The 22,918-nt window shown below is 29.4% G+C and overlaps 1 protein-coding gene across 1 annotated transcript in view; it reads left to right on the forward strand.

Moving 5' to 3' along the window:
* Positions 1–20,640: 20,640 nt before the first annotated feature.
* LOC132951127 (protein O-mannosyl-transferase TMTC2-like) overlaps positions 20,641–22,918 on the forward strand; it is a 322,298-nt gene continuing 320,020 nt past the window's right edge. The window contains exon 1 of the mRNA XM_061022843.1: positions 20,641–21,152. The gene's annotated coding sequence lies outside the window, so the exon portion shown is untranslated. The remainder of the gene's footprint in view (positions 21,153–22,918) is intronic.

Here is a 22,918-nt window from a genome sequence, read left to right on the forward strand (position 1 = left end):
AATATATCTTAGGTTTCTTGTGAAATAAAATGTCTATAAAATATATAAAAAGTTATGTATACACATTTTTTTAAAGCAGTTATAATAACTCATAACTGAATTGGATATTATATGATATCCATGTAGGTACTTCAGTCGTCTGGTTATTGGAATTTATGGTGTTTTAAAAGTCGCGTCTAGTTTACAGAAGAACGCGCACGAATGGATAGTCGAGGGACAAGGTTGACAGGTTGTCTGTCAAGTGGTATTAGTCGACTCATTGAGCTGAATAATAACAGCCATATTTTGACAGTTAAGTGTAGAAAACAATTTGATATATTTTATGAATTGAGAAGATTTTGCAATAAGTCTCCACCTTAATCGAAACGCTATAATATAGGTAGTGAAATTAAGCATTAAAAATAATGTATCTGAAAGTTCGATCTTATAATATATAAGGAACGTCTACTTTCCCTCTACTTACATTTCATATTGTAGTTAGCTCTGATCATAGTTTTGCGAAGCATAATTTTTTGAGTTTTTACGAGGATGGGTTTCTACTCTAGTTTTATGATTTATGAGCCTTCGAATACGTAACATAATAGAGTAGGTACTCTTTGTATTAAGTCACTGCTATCTAATTTCTTTTTTGCATGATATTATACGTGACATCGTGGCTGTACCTAAATCGGTCTTATCGATGCTCAAATCCAATATAACCAACTAATCAGTGGCAGATTTAAGGGGATGGAGGTAGAGAAGCCACCCACTCCATATATGGCCCATTAGTTGTGCTGTATAGTATAAAAAAAATTACAGTTTATGATCGAATTTATAGTTTTATTATTTAGATTTGTGAATCATATTATGTAGTTTTGTTTTGCGATAATGTATATATTTTTACAATACGACAGTTTTTAAATTTCGATATTATTATTATTATATATTATATATATATATGTAGCCATGTAGGGTAAACCTGGGTAAGGCAAGTACTATGAGGGGACATCATTGTATCACGGAAACTATTGAGTTTTTAGAAAAAATGTCTGAACAAAAAAATGTAGTATATATTGGTCGGTGGTCAAATTATAATAATATTATTTGATATCAACAAATAATTCAAATGATACGATGCACGGGTGCGTCGAATTTAACGGCAATATGCGATGTAATATTTTGCGAACATCAAATAATAAATACCTAAGTAATATTAATATTTGTTTCTTCTTAAGCTCCATGTCCCCGGCCCCCCACTTTGGAATTTCAAAACAAAATTAACTCCATTCGTTTGTGCTGGTTTGTGCTTTTAAGCCCGGCGTTTGTACTCAACTCCTTCCAAAGTTTTTCAACTTTCAAAGTAGGGGGGCTGGGGACATGCCTTACCCCCCCCCCCCCCATTTTGGAATTTTGTAACAAAATTAGCTCCAATTGTTTGTGCTTTGTTTGTGCTGGTTTGTGCTTTTAACCCCGTCGTTTGTGGTCAACCCCTTCCAAAGTTATCCAACTTTGAGAGTTGGGGGTTAAAGTGTAATCCCAGGTACTCCCCTTTGTCTTGCGAATCTGATCAAAACTGTCCACATAATCATTTTTACATCTATGGTGTTTTTCCATTTTTTTATATTTCTTTTGTTTTCTAAACAAAAATGTTATTTTTAAAACCCTTTACAAACTGCTTACAAACTTTCAGTTATGTTTTGATGCACATTGTTGAAATTGTAGGGGGAGGGCTGAAGAAATTTAGTCCGTCAGTTCTAAACTAGAAAATACATTTTTAAGGTTCTAAATATTTTATTTATTCTTGATATCATTTATTTTTTTGCATATTTATTTATATATAATTGATAGATTATAATATTTATTTAATTTAAGTTCAATTAATTTTTTCATATGTTAGCTATTAACTTTTTGAAATATGCTTTTTAAATAATAATATAAGCATAATAAGAAAAAGTTTTAAGTCCCTAAGAATAACAAATTTTAAATTACAAAAAAAAAAATAGTTAAAACCTTTATTTTTTATTTAAACAATATGAAGCAAAATCATAGAAAATAGAACTTCATGTCTTTAAAAAAAAATTGCTCAAACTGTTTTCTTATCCATATCGGTTTGATTTTCCAAAATACATAGAATGTATCATAATTATTATATCTTTAGTATTAGGCTGTAAGTCTTGTTGGGTCGCAAGTATTTTTTTCCGGAAATAGCACAAATTAAAAAAAAATTTTTTTCTGGCAAACCAAATGTTTTACGTCTAAACACCATAGATGTAAAAATGATGATGTGGATAGTTTTGATCAGATTCGCAAGACAAAGGGGAGTACCTGGGGATTACACTTTAACACCCAACTCTCAAAGTTGGATAACTTTGGAAGGGGTTAAGCTCAAACGACGGGGTTAAAAGCACAAACGAAGCACAAACGAACGAAGTTAATTTTGTTTCGAAATTTCAAAGTGGGGAGGGGGGGGCGGGGACATGGAGCTTTATTCTTAATTACTCTTATACAACTTTTGATGGCTAGTTTTCTTAGGTTTCGATTATTGCGCCTTCGTTAAAGTTTATCCTTATTTTAAGAACAACATGCAAGTATTTGAGCCATGGGGTAAGAAGGGAAAAATACGACGGAACATGATAAACCATGTCCCATGTTATTATTTCTTTTTAAAGTTTTAAATTCGGCTTGATGTTTTTTCTATTGTATGAATATTATATGGTAAATTATAGTATAGTAAATAAAACAATCTACCAAATCTTATTTGAGTACCGCCTACTCAATAGAACAGATCAACAAATCACTGTCTTTCGGAAACATCCGAAGACTGTCTCGATATAAAAATATAAAGGTGCATTGTACTATTGTAGTTCATAAACAGTGGTATTCATAACACTAAGCATTTATATAATTTTATGTGACTCGGTATGCCCGTTATGTGTCACTCGTGTGACTTTCGTTGCCATGGTTTCTATTTAGTATTTCATTTTTGGCCTGAATTCTCAGAGGTATAATATTATCATCTTAAATACACCTTGGGTTTTATTAACATTAAATTAATTAAATCTGACATTTCATATAACTAATAGTATGTTTCATAATATTATACAGCCAATACTTAATATTAATAATAATAAGTTTGTGATTAGAACTTGCGTGGTTATAGATCAGTTATAAAATATATAATATTATATTTTATATATCAGTAATATTTAGTCAAGTTATATAGTGAATAAAGTACAATTTAATATAACATTATCCTCTGTTATGCAAAGTTATGCAAAGTTAAATAACTTAGATACTACCTGTTTATATTTCAATTTCAATAGGTAAAACAAAATCACCAGCTTCACAAAATTATTATAAATATTCTGTTCAATAAACTATATGGGTACATGTAAAAATATAATGTTTTGTAAATTATAATTAAAACACAATGTACCTATATCAAACATGTAAAGTTGACATTTTGATGTTGGTTCAGAAAAAATAAAGCTGTGTTCAGAGAACTTTTTCATAATGGTTAAGGCAGTGAAAACTTAGTAAAAACTGATTATAAAGGTGGAAAATCTCATAATTTTTTATCAAGACAAGGGTGATTGTAAACTTTTTGTCGCAGGAAAAGACATATGTTTCTACTAGAGTTTCTACTTAACGGGCGTAAAGCTGAAATCGCCCAACAGTGATTTATACATATCCAAGACCTTTCGTCCGCCCTATATTGTTCCGCTCGAAAGTTCCGCCATTTTAAATAGCCATATATACATGTACACATAATACATATTATATTGTCCTCGTACAATTTACGTGTATTCACATTCAGAAACTTCTGGAGTATGGACCATCATGAAGTTTCTTATCAGTTCTACCTATAACTAAAAACATTTACGGATAATGTGTATTTATATATAAATATATACGAGTATAAGGGATTCATACTCGTATACTATACTATACATTAGGTATACCCATTTTACTAAACCGGAAGTCCGGAACAAATGAGAAATGTCATTAAATGTCACCATAAATTAGTAATTTATTATCAATATATTTATTCTTGTAGTAGAATAGAACTACTGTATCTTTCTCGCTTTCCATATTATAATACATTATGTCCACGTATGTTATAATAGAAAATAATAATAATATAGCTATTTATATAACTAGTCAAAAAATAAGCACAAGAACCTATTATGTGAATATACGGGTATATTCGCACAGAATTTGTAGAGAATTTTAAAGTAAGATGATAACTCTAGACGTCGAAGCCTTAACATTTAAATAAGAAAAAAATAAATGTATGATTAATTTTATTAATAATATTATATAAAATAAATTTATCTACCATAATATATTATTATTTGACACAATACTATTTAACAGATAGTTAAGTAATTAAGTTATTTGTCAGTCTTTCAAAAATTTTAGACATTGTTCTGGTTCCGTGAGTATTCTAAGTTAATTTTTATAAAATGTAAAACGAGATGAAAATGTTCAGTCTTCTTAACATTAACCAAATGAGTTTTCAGTTTATAATGTTTGTGTGTACAATAATATAATATTAAAACGTTGAGGTACAATACAAATCATTTTTTTTCACGACATAAAAAGTATTGTGCGTATTTATTTTACCACTCCGAAAAATTAAAATTTTACGGTAGTATTTAAATGGTTTCAACTGTTTTTTTTTTCATTAATTATAATTATATTTATAAATTACTAAATTATTATAAAATGTATTATTATAATTTAGTTAGATAATACGAGTTTATTAAATTAAATTAATTATAATTTATGTTTTTGTTACTTAGGTACTTAAATCCTGATATCACTAATTGCATTATTATGCACATTGCCGAATTGGGACATCTTTTATTCATTTGTATACCTATATCTATAATATAGAAACGTATACTTATAAAATTGTCTTATTGTTATTTATACTGTAGATTTTAAACACGGTTTCTTCTTCATTGAATAAAAAGTAAATTTTAAAGTATTCAATATTAATAAATACACAATTATTGTCGAAAAAGGAATTCGTCGTGTTTTCCATCCATATTAGTTATTTTACTTAAAAAGATTCAAGTATATACTCGTATTTTATAAAAACTATCTAACTTTTATTTTAACAAGTTGTCTGCTTTATTACTCGATAATATTATTCATAGTATTATACAATTCAGTAGGTACCTATTATTATTATACTAATATTAAAAATAAGTTCTGTTTGTTCTTATCAAAAAAAAAAAAATAATGAAATCAATAACGTTTTACACGATTCCTATTCTATAATATAATATAATATCATAGTTAACTAAATAGGTAGGTAGGTAATTACCTACATGTTATATTTGATATGCATGTAGATAGTTGTTTTGAATGTTGGGTATATAATAATATACATTTTTTTTATGACATAGTCCGTTATCAAATACTAATAGCATATAAATTAAATCAGGCCCATCCCCTAGTTCCCTGTCAAAAGGGAACATGATCCGATTTAGCTTTAGAGGGAAAAGACGTTGCAAACTCGATCGTTAATTGAATTATTTCATAGAGTCTCAACGCTTTACGCAGGATTTATTGTGAACCCTCTGCCTTCAATTTTTATTAAGCTTGCAGCTGGCGAATCGTTTTAATACTATTATAATACTTATCAATTTCTCTGTGACTAGACAGTAGACAATACAGTTGGGGTACACCTAAACTAACCTGCAGACCGGGACTGTAATACGTTGAAGTTTTAGTGTTACAATATCAGATAATTATACGTTATATATTGTAAATAAAGTACATAGCTAAATTATTAAATATCGCCTATTACAGGTCCTTATGTATTAAATGAGACCTGATATTTGTTGTTTTTGGTATTTGTAGTTGTTGGGTTCTGGTGTTTTAATTTAGTTAGTATTGTTTTTTTTGTGAATTAATTTTTTTAATTTAATTAAGAATAATCTTGATAATTATAACAGGAATTACGGTGAACTTCTTTATTTTATTTTAAATAATAGTACAGGCTAAACCCAATCACATGGAAATATGATCATAAGTACTAATTTAATAATTAACTATAATATTATGCATCACAAAAAATACATGTAATAAAAAGATGATGGATCACTTTTTATCATACGCATCAATTTAATTATTGGCTAGTTCTCAAAATAGTTGGTCTTGTATATTTTAGGTGTAGAAAATTCATATTGAATACGTGTGATGGACATTTATGCGGAAGGGACTTTACAGTTGATCATAGAAAGTAGTAGTTTATTAGTTATCGGCGTATTAAAACCACTATACAAATGGCTGCAATGCCTGTAATATTTAGTATTTTATGTATTTACGAGTTACGAATTACGAATTTACCTGCTAATAATTTGACTTAGGGCTCAAAGAATTATTAGGGCTCGGATTTCGTAGCAAATACTTCTTTTGAGGGGAGTGTGATAGAAAGATAATTCTTATGTATAAATACGTTTTAAATCGTTCTTATTTTAATGAAGTAATTTTTTTTGCTTTTTCCCACAAAACCTGCTTTTTATTGCTTTTTCCCCTATTTGGTTATTTTTTTCTTGAATTTTACATATTTTTCTTGAAAACTTAGCTTATTTCTATGTATATTATACGTCTTGGACTATATTATTATTACCAGAAATTATAAAACCAGTGAAAAAACCAGTAATAAATATATGACTGACAAGTAGTTGTATTTACGACTCAAAGAAAGGGAAAATTATCTGAATTATACCTGCGTTTTATAGCACGTTCTAATACTTTAGTTGGCCGGTAAATATCAATCGACAATCAGTGAGGTATAGACGTATACTGTTCTAAATAATTTCTCTCATCGTCAAAATGCCAAAAGTTTAAAATTTAAATTTAAAATTAAGAAAAATCGTAAGAGAATTCAGTAAAAATGTGCTTATGACTGACGGAAATATTATATTTTGTAAATTGTGTGAAGTCAAAATAAATTCGGATAAAAAATATAACGTTCAACAACATATTGGCAGGGAAAAACACAAAGAAGCATTGAAAAAACTTGAAGCTGCAAAACATAATGCAGTTCAGCCATTCATTCAACGATTCCGTAAGTCTGATTTTAATGCTGACCTATGTTCCGCACTTGTAGCGGCGAATACCCCCCTAAACAAATTAAATAATGAATATTTTCGGTCATTTCTTTCAAAATATTGCAATAAAACTATTCCAAATGAATCAACTTTACGAAAAGAATACTTCGATTCGATTCTTGCTACACTAATACGATAGCTAAAATACGCGATGCTGTGAACGGCCAAAAAATATGGGTTTGCATAGATGAAACAATTGACAGCAGTGTACGACGTAATGTCATTATTGGTATTTTGAAACCACAAGATGTTGGTAAAACCTATCTTATTCACACAGAATATTTAGACAAAGTGAACCATAGTACTATTTTTCAAATATTTGACAAATCTATGCATATTTTATGGCCAAATAATGTTAATCATGAGGACATTTTATTATTTGTTTCGGACGCCGCGCCGTATATAAAGAAAAGCTGGCCGCTGTATTCAAACACTGTATCCAAAAGCTTTGCATGTGACATGCTTAGCTCATGCCCTCTATAATGTGTGTGAAGAAGTGCGTGCACAATTACCAAAAGTCGATCGTCTGATTGCCAAGATGAAAAAAACATTACTGAAATGTCCAAAACGGATCGCTATTTTAAATGAAAAATGTCGAATATTATTGGACATTTTTAAATGAAATAAAAAGTGTAGTTGAAGAATTCAGCGAGAATGCCCAGTGTGTGAATGTTGTAAAAGAGCTTATAAAAGATCAATCTCTACATTCAAATCTCGTCTATATTACAACAAATTTTGGATTTATACCACATGCAATTACTCAATTAGAAAAAAGAGGTATTTTTTATTTTTGTTTCAAGTATTTGCTGTATTTATATATTAATTTTTTTTAGGCGAAATCTTGGCAAAAAGTATAGGTATTGTGTTAGAAGCAAAACAAAAGTTAGAGGAAGCTAATGGTGACGTATCTAAATTGATTTTAGAAAAGTGCAATTGTGTATTTTTTCAAAGAATAATGGATGGGCAGAACTTCAAAAAGTCAATAGTATTCATAATGGCACTGCGCTAAACGTAAATATGGAACAGTATGATTCAAATGATTTAGTTTATATGAAATATGTACCGATTACATAGGTTGACGCGGGGAAAGGTCTTTTTCTATGTACAAAAATATATTAGCACCCAATAGAATGAGTTTTAATGAAAGTAACTCGACTAAATATATGGTCGTAAATTCCTTTTTTATTATTTAATTTTAAGTGTAATTTAAATTTTGTTTTTTTTTGAATTAAATTAATAAATGCTTTTTTTGATTTTTTTGGTCACTTAAAATGGGTTTTTAAGGATTTATTTTGCTACAAAATCCGAGCCCTAGTCATCATGTTATATATTATTATAATATAGTTTCTGCTCGTGTAATAGGTCCTACTGTTCCAGTATTTTTTTTATTTTTTTTATAAAATTTTCCAATTATCGTGGTTTTATTTATTGAATGTGAATACAATTTTAATTCTTTGTGATTTTAAATCAATTATTAAATAGATCATACATTTTATGATTTTTTTTTTCAATTTTAAATTGTAGAAAATACACATTTGTTTACAATCTTAACATTGATATTTCATGTACCTATATTTTATTATGTCTATTAATTGAACTATTTGCAGAGCTACCTATAGGCTATAAAATAAATTGCTTCTTGGTGATTCTATTTGTATTTTAATGTGCTTAACTGATTTAAAATAGTATCAACGATAATTAGATTGGACATTGAGGGTTCTTTGGAGTGAATCGGATTTATATTTTATGGTGATATTTGTTTTTAATGTATTTTGTGACCTTAAAAAGTAACTGCAAATAAGTGCTTTATTAGGGCATAACTAAATTGTTAGTTTTTATAACATTGACTTTTGATGTGTCACCACGGTGTAGTGAAGTTAGACAACAGAGTTACGATTCACGGTGACTGCAGTAGAGAAGTCAATTACCAGCACTGCTGACAATTTCAATTCCTCGGAAAAAAACCACAGGTCAAAATTTAATATATAAACGGTTTTTAAGAATATGTACAAGACGTGTATTTACAGTCTATCATATTTTTTTCAACATTTTCACATCTTACTCGTTTTAGTTTAGAACTTTAGGATCAAGTATGACGGGTCATTCAGTACGTTGGCACTTATTGGCACAGCATTTAGTACATTTACAGTCCATCTGATCCAGAATTGCATGATCTGAAATACGTATAGAACCTGATCTATAAGTTTACGGCTTTTCGTTTATATTATATATGCATAGTAAATATTTAAATATGTTTATTGAAAAAATTGTATTTTAAATTAATATGACATAAAAATCAGAAAACTCATATAGAATGTAAATACATCTCGTCATTAAGTAATCATCTTAATGGATGTGTTAAATTTTAATTAAATGATAAATTATTATTTACAAAATTACAGTTCTGAGTTAAGGAGATGGATAGATAAACAACTATTTCTAAGGATAGTTCAAGTTATACCTATTCTATTTCTATTATTATTATTTTATTAATTTGGTAAGTTGAATACATTTTTCCAAAATTGTCTATGTACAAAGAAAAATTTTAAACTATTTTTGTCAAAATCTTGTGTTACTTAAATATTTCTGATGTTGTTTTGTTTTCTCCCAATTGCTGTGAGAAAAATACTGGAAATTTTCTATTTGTTACCCAATAAAGTATCAATTAGTTCATATCCAAAATTCGAAGAGACACACACAAAAACACACCTCATTGTAAAACGAGCCTGCAGAATCTAAAACAATATAAGCTATTTCTATAGGCTATGCTAAAAGCTAATGTATTCCAATAATAAGGCATTTCTAGTTTTCTTGTACTTTAATGTACACGGTACACCTCTTCTATCAAGTATTTTATTTTGAACGTAGAAAGGTAATTAAAATTGGATGAGCACGTTTTTGTTTTTTTTTTTTTTATTTAATTAAATTATGTTGTCTTGCGTTTATTTGTATAGCAATTTGATAAATGTTGGAATAACGGTAGGTATTTGAAATGGAAATTTGTTTAAAATGAATGAAGTTTTGTTTTTCGTCTGAGTACACAATTACCTTGGACGGGGAGAGGTTTATAAGCAGCTGGTTGCGCGCCGAAGAGGTATGGGTGGCAGTCTTATTAGATCTGTTTCGAACCATTTATCAAGTTCATTCGTCATTCCCCTCGGTCCAATTCCGGAGCATGCATAATACTACAGCAGAAATACGTCGTCAGATGGCTAGATAAAACTGTTCGACAAACAATATGGTGTATATTTGTTTTTATACTGTACAAAATAATAATAATAATAACATATATATATATTTATACGGTTTAAATAAGAATAACGCGAAGCAGATACAATCTTAAAAGAGGCTATATACCCATAACAATAATATAATACAAGAAAGAATAAGAATAAAAGAACGTCAAGACAATTTTCATTATTAAGACTCCAATAAAACAATACCGCAGGAAGCAGTGAAGAGGGTAAATGTAAAGAAGAAAAAGCTGTATGGATATTGGCATGGAGCCACCCTGAATAATAATTTTCTAAAATAAACAAACCAAAAGAAAAAGGATTCTTTTTACCAAAGACTGCATAACAGATAATGACGTTTTGTTGGGCCGTGGACAAAATAAAGTTTTATTGTTGATCGGAAACTGATAAACCTATTGGTTTATTAAGAATTAAGTTGTAGATTATTGACTATTGTACATTTATTGTACGAGTTTTATTATTGCACATATAATTTATTAATGGCTTTAATAAATTATTGATATTTTATTTAACAATTATGCACCAACCCAGTAAAATTGTAAATGCGACGTATCTTATTTAAATAATCACCATAAATATATTTTTATAATTTATGTTATTTACTGTATTTACTTCATTAACATGTAAAGTAGGTTCAAAGAGTTGCCTTATCCATTTATTAAAAAAAAAAAATGTTTCTATCATATAAAAATATAATCTAATATAATTAAAATAATATTATTATTTTTAAATCTTAGATTTACGCGTTAGACTAGATTTTTTTTACCGAAAAACATAATATATATTAAAAAACATTTAAAAAATAATAATTATATATTAAATTATAATAAAGAAGAAATGTATAAAAAAAATTGTATTGATTTAAATAACATCTTTAGAAGTTTAAAACTCCGATCTACTCACAGCTGTATTCTATTATTTACAATATTATATGCTTAACTTAAATTAAATTGAATCATATTTTTTTTCATTTAAAAAGTTGATGATATAATTTGTTAGTAGGTCTGGTTGTAGAGCTTCTTCTATCTGTAAGTTGTGGACTGTGGTATGTGGTATCATCATCTTTAAATATATAAACTATATTGGTAAATTTTATAAAATAGTTAATGATTAATCGTATTTGAATAATATTCCGTAGATTCAAGTACAAGTATCAGGTCCACTAAAAATAATTTACTTACATTTACGAGGCCAATATATAATTAATATAGTGTCTTTGCTTTAAAAACTATTACCTATATACAAATGTATAACATGAAATATAAACATACTTATTGCATATGTTGTAAAAGTCGAGTGTAGTTTTCAATAACTGTTCCAATTGAATGAATTACTCATACAAATAAGTATCTGTCTGTTTTCAATGTTGAGCTACGACCAACAATAATTAGCAAATTGTACAGCCCAGATTAAAACCTACGCCGATTTCACAGATTTATTATGTAGGATTTTGTTGTTACCATTTTCCGGTTTGTTAAATTCTTTGCATTCTATCATTGGTACGGAAGTTTTACCATTCCATTTATTATGTACCTGATTATTGAATATACACGATTGTGTAATTTTATTGACAGTTCAACCAGCATAAATGAAAAAAAAACATTTTGTCTTTATAAAATTCGTATTAATTATAGATGGCTTTATTTTCATTACTTGATGAATTTGTGGAATGATAAAGTGTCGCATAGTATATAAAAGTTGTAATTAGGTTTTAGTTGGGTCTGTTATTTCTATTGGTACTCGAGATGAGTTGAATGTGCTTAAATAGTCTGTGGTTTAACTTCCAGTCTAAGATTTATGCTCGTAGAGTTGTATCCTTAGTTTATTGTACTGTTTTTAGAAGTTGTAGTGTTCTGATCATTTGAATATATTGTTTTGTTGGCTTGATTTTAGCTTATAACACTATTTTATTTTTGGTCTTATTATATAAGACAAATATATGGCATATATTATATAACATATACTATTGTGTTGCACATGTTGGAACTCCCAGAAATTCACAGGAACGATTTCGGGAAGAAATATTCTCATTCCAGGGAATATAATAATATAGTGTATCACTATACTATTACGTAATGTATGTTTAAATATACATACGTTTAAAATAACGGAACGAATAATTGCATCGATATATTATCATTTTAGTTGCAACCACTATTTGTAATACTTTCAGTAAATAGTAATAAGATTTAGCAAAACATGAGATTTGATAAATCATAATAACATTTATTCTTCAGGTTATCATTACGGTGGTCACTTCATACGCAATTTGTGATCTCGAGGGTGCACGCTATTAAAATGTAAAATGTACAGTATTTTTTTATTTGGTATATTCGAATTAAATTGAATACGTTAAATTTTTTCAGGATTTGTTTTAATATTCTATTGGATCAGTAAGGTATTTTCTGAAATTATGTTCAAATTATTTTTACTTGGCATTGAATATCTTAATAAAATGTAATGCAATTTGTATAGGTAGGTTTTTAGAGTTTGTACAATATAAAGATAATTTTCAATGGGATAAGGGCAACTAGCCAACACTAGCACACAACGATGCCAGGTTTTGTAAGGTATTTACAATTTTTGTATTACTTCGAACAACGGTATAATACCCGACGTTACATGTTTAATAACGGTAGTATTAAAAAAATATATATTATGTATAATATATTATGCTTACTTTAATTGATAACAATTTAATATGATACAATATAATATTTTAAACCATAGAATCTATGAAATATATTTCACAAAGCCCTACTAATTACTGAATACGTAGACGAGTAGTATTCTACATCTTATATAGTATTTACGTACAAGATGATTTTTTAAGCATAAATTATATAATGCAATATTATATTTAGTATTTAATATACTTGGACCGTTTTTACATAATATTTATGTTGATAGATTAACGGTAATAACTAACATTTTCAAATATTATCTAACTCCCCATAATAAATCGACTTAACCTATTATCATAGACATATTATCTTTATTCTTTAGTACACAAAGTTATACAACTCAAAAACTACTCGTTCGAATTTTTATCTAGATACATCGAAATTCTCTGCAGAAAAAAATATCTGCTGAATAATTAAAAGTGAAAATGGAGGGTTCCTATATTGAAAAACAGAAGTCTGTATTGGTACAGGACCATCTTTTAGTGGTACAAAAAATCTCAAGTATTCAAAAATATAGTCTTAAAGTGTACCTATTTAAAAATCACTTTGTTTATAATTTATTAAGTTTCATATTAATATCGTTCCTAATGCCTATTGATATTTGTATGATCTTTCGTGGAAATTTACAGGTGATGAATTAATCAATCTCAATACAGTCGAGATTTAGATATTTATAGTTCTTCCATTAATATCAAAGGTTGGTATTTTTTTTCTTATCGATTCCCTGATGAGCTCTTCGTCGTGAAACGTTGGTGACGAGGGAAAAAGGATCGTCGGTTTGTTGATTCAGGTGACAATATATTGTGAGACTATAGACAGGGATGGGTAGAAATTTTCAGCGGAGCAACTCTATTTTTCATTCTTCGTAAATCTTTGTATCTTATTTGAAAACCTATGGTTATATATTGAATTAAGTACCTACCTATTAACGGTTTGGAAAATAATTTCCTTATTAAATGTAGTAGGTTAAATGTATGACGTTGTTATGTGGACACTGTACTGTGTAAATAAATATTGTTATCAATTAATTCCTTATTTCCTACTTAAAAACTTACCGCATGAATATTATATTGTATTCAATTTTTCTTGATATTAATTGTAGCCAATTAATGTAATATTTATTTACAATAAAACATACAAAATTACAATTCTTTTATATCTATGTAATATTAAACTCTGAATTACAAAGAGTAAACTCCTACAACAAGCAATATATTATGTATAGTATAAAATTGCAATCACTGTATCTTATAACAAACATCGAAACAAACAATTGTATTAGTTCAATATACATAAAAGCTAATTTCGAACATTTAAATTTATAAAATTATAATGTTATGATTAGCTTGTGTTTTAATCTAACATAGATAATAGTTTAACAGTTTTAATAAAACTGTTGTGACGTTTATTGAAAATGTTCATATAATATGCGTAAATCAAAGATCCCGAAAACTGCATTTTTAATTAGGAATATAATTTAGTAAAGAATATTTTTTGTGCAAAATCAATACTACATAACAGAATAATTTTCCATTAGTAAATTTATTATATTTTAAACTTTGATTTTTATTTGGTAAAATGCTTTTTGAAGATTATTTGCAGTGGAACAGGAGTCAAAATATTATGACGTGTTTTCACTGTTCAATAGGATAATATCCTTTAATATTCAAAACAGCGGTAGTTTTTGGCAGGTGACTTTAGAGGTTACGATGTAATAATAATTATAATCACCTAACAACCCTTAAGTTCTTGTGAGGATCGCCTAACATAGTGTAAGCATTAATCAATTGTGGTTTCCGGCTAATTAACGCTGGCCAGCCGTTGTAAACGGTTCGTTTAGAGGAATCGTAGTTTGTAAACTTTTCCTGCGTCGTGACTGGGTTGTACAAAGTGGTTGAAAATTTGCAGTCAGCTTAAACGAATTACCTACTAATATGTTCCAAAATATCTAATATTTTGAAGTAATGAAGTTGTACAATACAATGCCACTCTGGGAATATTCTAGAATGATTGTAACTTGGCAATTTCATATGAATACGTTCCAAGAATGTTGACAATATATTTTCAATTCAACACGGACAGTATTATACTAAATAAAGATTAATGAAAATTAAACTTTCTTCCACTTCATCAATATAACAGATAACTAAAAAAGGTAAGCTATGTTGAATATAATAATCATGATAACATTGTACTAGAAGTCTAGAACAGTTAAATAGTACCAGATCATGTAAAAACATTATTTTATGTTGTGATATTAAATTTAAAACAAACTGTATTGTGCTATCGAATCAAAAACATTATTTTGAAATCACATACTTGATGAGTATTAATTGTAGATAACTTAATATAGTTTAATATAGTTTCAACCTAATTAACAGTGAGCATTATTTTTCGCTATTATACATTATAGATAAACTTATGGAATAAGAATGTCTATCAATGTCTATCATTTCGAAAATTTAATTATATGTTAGTACAAAGGAACTATTAAACCATTTTATTACCTACCTGAAGTAATTCATATTGATTTTGGTGTCATTGTCCAATACATGATAATTTACCGTTTGTGTGTTTTTTTATTGTTTTATTTTTGTTCACAGAGAAACTTACTATAATTTCTTACACTGATTACAAGAATCATTCTTACAAGACGCGGAAACTATACCTATATTGACTGTCACAAAAATTTTCTAAAAGATTACATTTCATAAATTATTATAATGTTGGCAAACGCTGGTATTAGCCAAACCACTGTGGGTTTTCTGTGGACGAAGTGTTTGGGACTTCTAAGTTCTAATACTCATATAATAAGGTTTTTAAAGATAAAAAGTACCTAATTGTAATAACGTTCTAAGTTAACATATAATATTATCATTCTGCATTCGTTAATTTCTGTCTCATAGAAAATGTAACATTGTATTGAAAGATAATAAGATAATATTGTGTAAAATATATTTTGGAGATTATTAGTTGTAAATTAATAGATAGGTACCTACTTGTCCTACTTGTTTATTATATCACCTTTAACTTAACTATAACTTACTGTATTTTGTAGTTAACTCGTAACAAAATTTAAAAATATAAACTGATTCTTATATAATAATAAGAGGGCTAAACAATAATAAAATTAGCAAAATCAAAAATTACGAAAAAAAAAATATATATAACAAACATTTTTGACGATTATATAAATAAAAAATCAAAAAAAATATAAAACTGGCTATTCAAACCACTATTTTAAAAATTGATCACATCATATATTTTTGTTACTCGAAATTTTTTTTTACCACACCATACGGCATATACAATACCTATATATTTTAATTATTTTTCATATTATATTAAATAACTCATTCAATCAACTTCATTTTTTAAAAATAGTAATCACTAGGTATTTGAGTTGTATTATTTTATTATTTATTTAATAAATATTATCCTGACGCGGACCCGATGGTTGAATCAAGGCTGTTCGTGGTCCGGTCGAAGTGTCTACTGTTAGGATTGAGGTGATGAAAAAACACAACACAAACACTTTATGAATGTCACAAATTATGTATTATAATTTATAATATTACGACCAAATAACAATGCCGCTCGGGCGATGAGTTTAAGGTCGGACGATAATATGCTATCGGCCGACGGTCCGATGATCGATTCTCGAATTACGACCGGCCTTTTCCACCTACCTGTTGTACGTCTTACGCGACACAGTCCCCCGTCCCGCCTTGCCGTGACCGGATCGGTCGGAGTGTGATGGAGTGTGATAGTGATGGTTGGAGATAAGATAGACAGGCCGCTATTATAGTGCTTGTACATTGTATTAATGCGGGCCGCGTCAATCCGTCATGGACGACAATGTTTGAATTGTTCTTTGAAATGTTTTTATTTAAATAAAACTTACTCTATACTATTATGGCAAACTATGTGTGTCCTATAACCTAAACTGTTAATTAAAAAAAAAAAAAATTCTGTATACTTTGATACGTCGGTTATTGTTTAATAAACAGTTGGCGGAATCAACATGAATAAATAACCGGCGGAATCAACATAAACAAAAATCCGGCAGAAATGATAGCCGACGGAAATGATATTAAAACGGCGGAGTCGATAAAACCCCGTATCTAGATATCTTAGGTGTAGGTTTGCTTAGTATGGGATTTTTTTATGGAAAAAGGGTAAATACTTTTTATAATATTTGAAATTGTATCTTATTATATCATGATCGTGTTAGTATATAGTCGGCATGTCACTGTATTGTATGTGTAATTTCAATTGCGTATACCTATTTCACAACCGTTATTACATAACTTATTTTTAAAAATGAATTGTAATGAGTTATTACCTGCAGTTTTTAATACTGACATTCAATTTTTACAAAAAAAAACAACACAAAGTTAATACAAATAAATTCTGTGATATGAAAAAATCTTTTTATAAGTATCATATTTTATGTGATTATTTACGTGTAATCATGTTTCAATAATAATAATAAATATTTATATTTATATACTAATAATAATTATAATAATATTTATTTTATTTACAACAATATATTTATTTATTAACTTGTATTTGAAAGTTTCGTAACGGTAATATAACAGCTATCTAAGTAATTGGCAGCCGCCTGTCAGTAGGCGATATCATACAGGAACTAATTTTATTATTATAGTTAAACAAATTCGATTTTTTTCATATAAAATAGGTAGTATGTAATACATTTTTTTTTAATTAATGCAAAAATATACATTTTATCACATATAGGTACCTATAATAAGTAGTATACAGTAACTAATATTTTCTACTGAACTTTTTTTAACTTATAAACTTACTTCAAGTACAGGTCAGACATCTGTAGGTGTATAAATACGTTTTTTTTGGACAGGACATGACTATAGCTAACAAAGACCCCTAGGTCAAAAATCAGTATAGAGGACCATTGTAATTGCGTTTTGTGTGAAACAGGGCAAATACTCGCGGGTCGATCAATAAGCCGTGAACAATGCTCTGTCCGCTCCCCAACAGAATGGTATAAAAGCAAATTGGTCGATTTAGGGTAGTGCACCAAGCAGGAAGTCATAGTTTTTCAGTAGATTTTTTTTTTTACTGAAGATAGGGTTTAAACATAAAATTCAATTCTTATTAAAATGTCCTCATTCATGCAAGATAAATGTTATATAAAAATATTATTGATCTAGGCTAGAAATGTGAAATCATCATTAGACAAAAAAAAAGAGGAAAAGTAGGTAACCGATCAGCTGTACAGTAGTTATCGAGTTTAACAACAGTTATCGTCATTGAAAAAGTCTCTATAAATATTATTTTAACGGATGTGTTAAATTTGAATTCAATGATAAATCATTGCATACGAAAGACGATTCTGAGCGAAGAAAGTCTACCAGTCTTCGTTACTAAATATATTTGAGTAAAATTGAGAAGAGTGCTGTGAATTTTAACTTTTACCCAAAGTACCAAGTAGATCTAATTTGCTACCGGAAACCACCATCCTCTAAGTTTAAACCAAAGCATTTTTAGCACTTCAAAAGAACGTGACGTCAGATGACAGACATAGACAAAACAAAACCACACACATCATAGTAAACATAATACGCATTAATCTTGTTTCCCTCAGAATCTAAAATTTGGTATTAGTTAGGTACCTACTTATTAAGTTACAAGAATGAAAAGAGGGATGTTCTCGAGTATTAACAATATAATATATTAGCGATTGTGAAGATTATTAAATATATGAACACAAAGTATTGTTGAAAGGTATTATCAAGTTTAAACTTTTATAGCCTTAATTCAAATAAAATGATGCGATAATGTGATATAATAATAATAATAATAATAATTAAGATTGGATCAGAAATAGTATCTGGGTAGCACAGGCATTCATTTCTTTTTAACCACTTTGACGTTTCAACCACTGTGCAGTTGTTAAATGATATAAACCTTTAATGTTCTATATTAATCCAATTATCCTACTATCTTGTAGAAAATTTCTTCTGTAATTGAATAATAATTTATAATACTGCATATTTTGAACACAGAGTGTCACAGACCGTTGTTAAATCATTTTCAATAAATAATCAAGATCAAATTTACTAACTTCTTGAATATTATCATCCTCTATAATATTATGTATTGTTATTCTAAAACTGAAAAATACATGAACCCCTCGAAATACATTCCAAATATCCTCGTGAATGCGATTACCCACGGGTTTTCTCGTTACGCCCAGTTGGGGTGGTATTTCCGTTGCATTTTCGTTTTCGTTTAAAGAGAGATTTGTAAATAATATGGTCTTGGTCTCCCGAGCCTTTTTTTCTTCGGAAAACAAATTATGTCAGAACATAATATTATATTTGATCCTCAACTGTGGATTTATTTTTCTCGGATTCACCTCGCTTAATCGATTTCAATTTATACAACGAAGCCCGAAAGTCATGAAATTAAAAATCGGATAGTCGTTCGGTATGCCTGTAACGCGATCGGTATACAGGTCGGGTACCGCGGTATAGTCTCCTACCAGCGTCTGCAGTTGTATGAGTATTATGCATAGGTAATACACAATATTTTATGTTGCAATGTCATATTTTTTATTCAAAACCGGAGCCGGCATTTTATTTTGTAGGTGGGGAGGGGGGGGGGTGAAGGGTTAGAGTATAAATAGGTTATTTTGGCTAATACATTTTATAAAACGTAAATAAGCTCAATAATATTTTAAGAAAAAATATTGGTGGTGGTCTGAACCCTAAACCCCCTCCCCAACGGATTCTGATTTGATTGTATTATTATGATAGTATCGGCTGCTGTCTTGTGCATCGCGCTCAATAATTACAAGGCGAGTATAATTTTCCAAATGTCTATTTTAGTATCGCTCACTTATACTGCAACCCTATGCATGCTCTCGAAATCGACTCCGGTCAGTTACATACCGTTTTTGATTGGTACTCTGTAGTAGTAGTTATAGCGGAGAAGACCGTCGTAACCTTATGTAAGACGTAAGTACATACTTTTTCGTTGACGGTTGCAGTGCGCGGCTCATTAAACCTCGAACTTTTTTTTAAAAATACTTTTGATATTATAATATTGTGCGTTTGGCGAAATGTGCTTGCTGGATGTGGTGGGGTGGTATGAATATATGTGCGTGTACATATTATTAGCCGTCCCCGTGGTGTATACTTAGGTATATATATTATATATGTGTGAGTGCGTACAAATACTACTGAGTGCATGCATACAATAGGGGCTCGGATTACACCGTTTAGCATGCTCCCTTTTATGTTAGAATTTTTAATTGAAAGAGCATTGACGACTGCTTCCTCCCTCCCTCATCCCCTCTGTCATCCAACAACCATTGCGAAACGTCATATTATACTCACACACACACACACACACACAATCACACTTACATCGTACGTTTTCTAAACGCAAAAATATAACAATATGAGAGGGGTGGTCCGTGCACACGCATGGTCCCTGTATAACACACGCGTATAAACGACGCAACTCGCGCGCGCCGTGTGCCGGCAACAGCCGTGGCGCGCTCGTAGAAGGATCGTCGTCGTCGTCACCGCCACCACCGCCGCCGCTACCACCACCACGGTTACGCCACGACCGCGCGCGTTAGTAACGTTTCGGTATCGCTACCGCGCGCAACCCGACGCCGCCGCCGCCGACGACGACGACGTCGTCATAATATTTTTTACCGAGGACAGCACGCAGACCCTCGCGGACTTCCGAGACTCGCGGGCCGCTGTTTTATACCGCCGTCGTGTATTTCGTAATAATGATTAACCATCGATCATAAAAAAATTTACCATCATCATTATCGCCGCGAATCCAAATTTTTTATTGCGGATCGTACCGTTCGCATCGTCGCCGCGGTGCAGTTCTGTCGGGGGCTGCGTTCCCGGGGCAGACGACTTCGCGCGCCTATATCTGCCGCGGATATTCGCGCGCATTTCACACCAACCTTTTAGAATTTTAAAGATAATATTAATTTAGTTTCCATGTGCGTCTGTGCGAGGTTTCGCGATGGATTTGAGTAGACCGCCGATCCGGTAACTCGTCGTATACCGGAAATCTGCGTTTTCCGTGTAAGTGTATACAGTAGCTATATATAGTATATATAATATATATATATAGATATTATTGTGTATAATATGTTGGACGACGGGTGTCGTGTCACAAATCTGTACAGGTCCTACTCGGCCAAAATTGTATTTTAAAAACCCACATAAACATCAGCTGCCAATCACGTGCGAATCGAACTACTGTTTATTTAAACGCTATCATTTCCTATGTGAAAATCGAAACGCGCATACATAACTACCTATAAAGTACTGCTCCAGCTATAATATTGTTGTGTTATTAAACCCGTTTTCGACAACCATAGGTATATACACGATATATGCTTTATTCAAAAACAGTAGTTATACGTGATGTAAATTGCAAGTGTAGCAGATCAATTATTATTTTTATTATTATTGCTATTTTTTTATGACAATTGACTGGTATTAAATGTTATTTTGAATTAATACATAAATATATATTTTTTTTTGTATTTAAAAAGTGCTTAAAATTTGTTTTTGAATAAAGAAAATGTGTTTAGAATATTATGCTCCTATGTCCTATAATCATAACTTTGTACATAATAATATAACGTGTATTTTATTTACATAAATTGAGTTCAATAAATAAACACCTATTTTATTTTTAAAAAAAATTGATAATCTATTTGTGACTTCTATGATAAAAATATTTTGTTTCTAATCTTATACGAAGAACAACTTAAATGTACAACTAAGTTTAGTTATTGCTTTGGGAATTGTTAGCTTAGGGAATTTGAGTTTTGAACAAAGGGATCTAATGAACGTACCTAGTATGCGTAAGTTAATATGTGGCTAATAGACTAAAGTTTATTGACGGAATATTATATTTGAAATGATTTTAACTTTTAGCATATCATGTCAATGAAAAAAATTATTAACTTTAAATACAATTTATTGATAACATAATATACAGCGAGTCTCATTTATGTTATAGGCACTTGCCAATTCACCACCCCATTCACCCCATCTCATGTGAAACTTGTACTAATAAAAATATACGTTTATAAAATACATGTCGAAATAAAATCTATTATTATAACTGTTATACTGTTATAACTTATTATTATCTGTAATAATTGAACATCATTAACTAACTGTATGTACTCAATTGAACTTTATAAAAAGTAAGTAATTTTTTACTACCTAGATATTAATATCTGATAAATATTAAAAAAAAATATTTTATGTTTGTAATTTACAAATTAGTTAATAAGTACCTAATTAAAAATTATAATTAGGTTTCTCTAACTTTTCATCAGCATGAGTTAAATCTCCAAAATTTAATGTAGACAACATAATACTAGCTTCAATATTCAATTGAATTTTTCGATATCCATTATTATAGTCAACCGTAAGAAATTTATTATTCATTTGATTCAAGAAAAATAACGTTCAGTTGTACAGTTAGAAATTGTTGTACAAACATGTGTTTGAATTCCCCTCTCTATATTAGGATATAAATCCGTAACATAATCGTATTAATATTTATTATATATCGAGGAGAAATGCATATAATGTCTTTGTCTGAAGATTGTAAATAAGATTTAAAATGTATAGGTTCATTTTGTTGAAAATGCTTATTCGGTACTAGCCAAAACTTACCATCCCCGTGATCTGACTGCTTTGGGCTGTGCCTATAAATACGCCCTTGATAATAAAACTTGTTTTATTTATATTCCAATAATTTGTATTTTATTAATAAATTAGATTGTAATATATAATTATATACAAGACAAAACTCATGTAATTTG

The sequence above is a fragment of the Metopolophium dirhodum genome, chromosome 8 (assembly GCF_019925205.1).
Source record: "Metopolophium dirhodum isolate CAU chromosome 8, ASM1992520v1, whole genome shotgun sequence".
Taxonomy (NCBI): Eukaryota; Metazoa; Arthropoda; class Insecta; order Hemiptera; family Aphididae; genus Metopolophium; species Metopolophium dirhodum.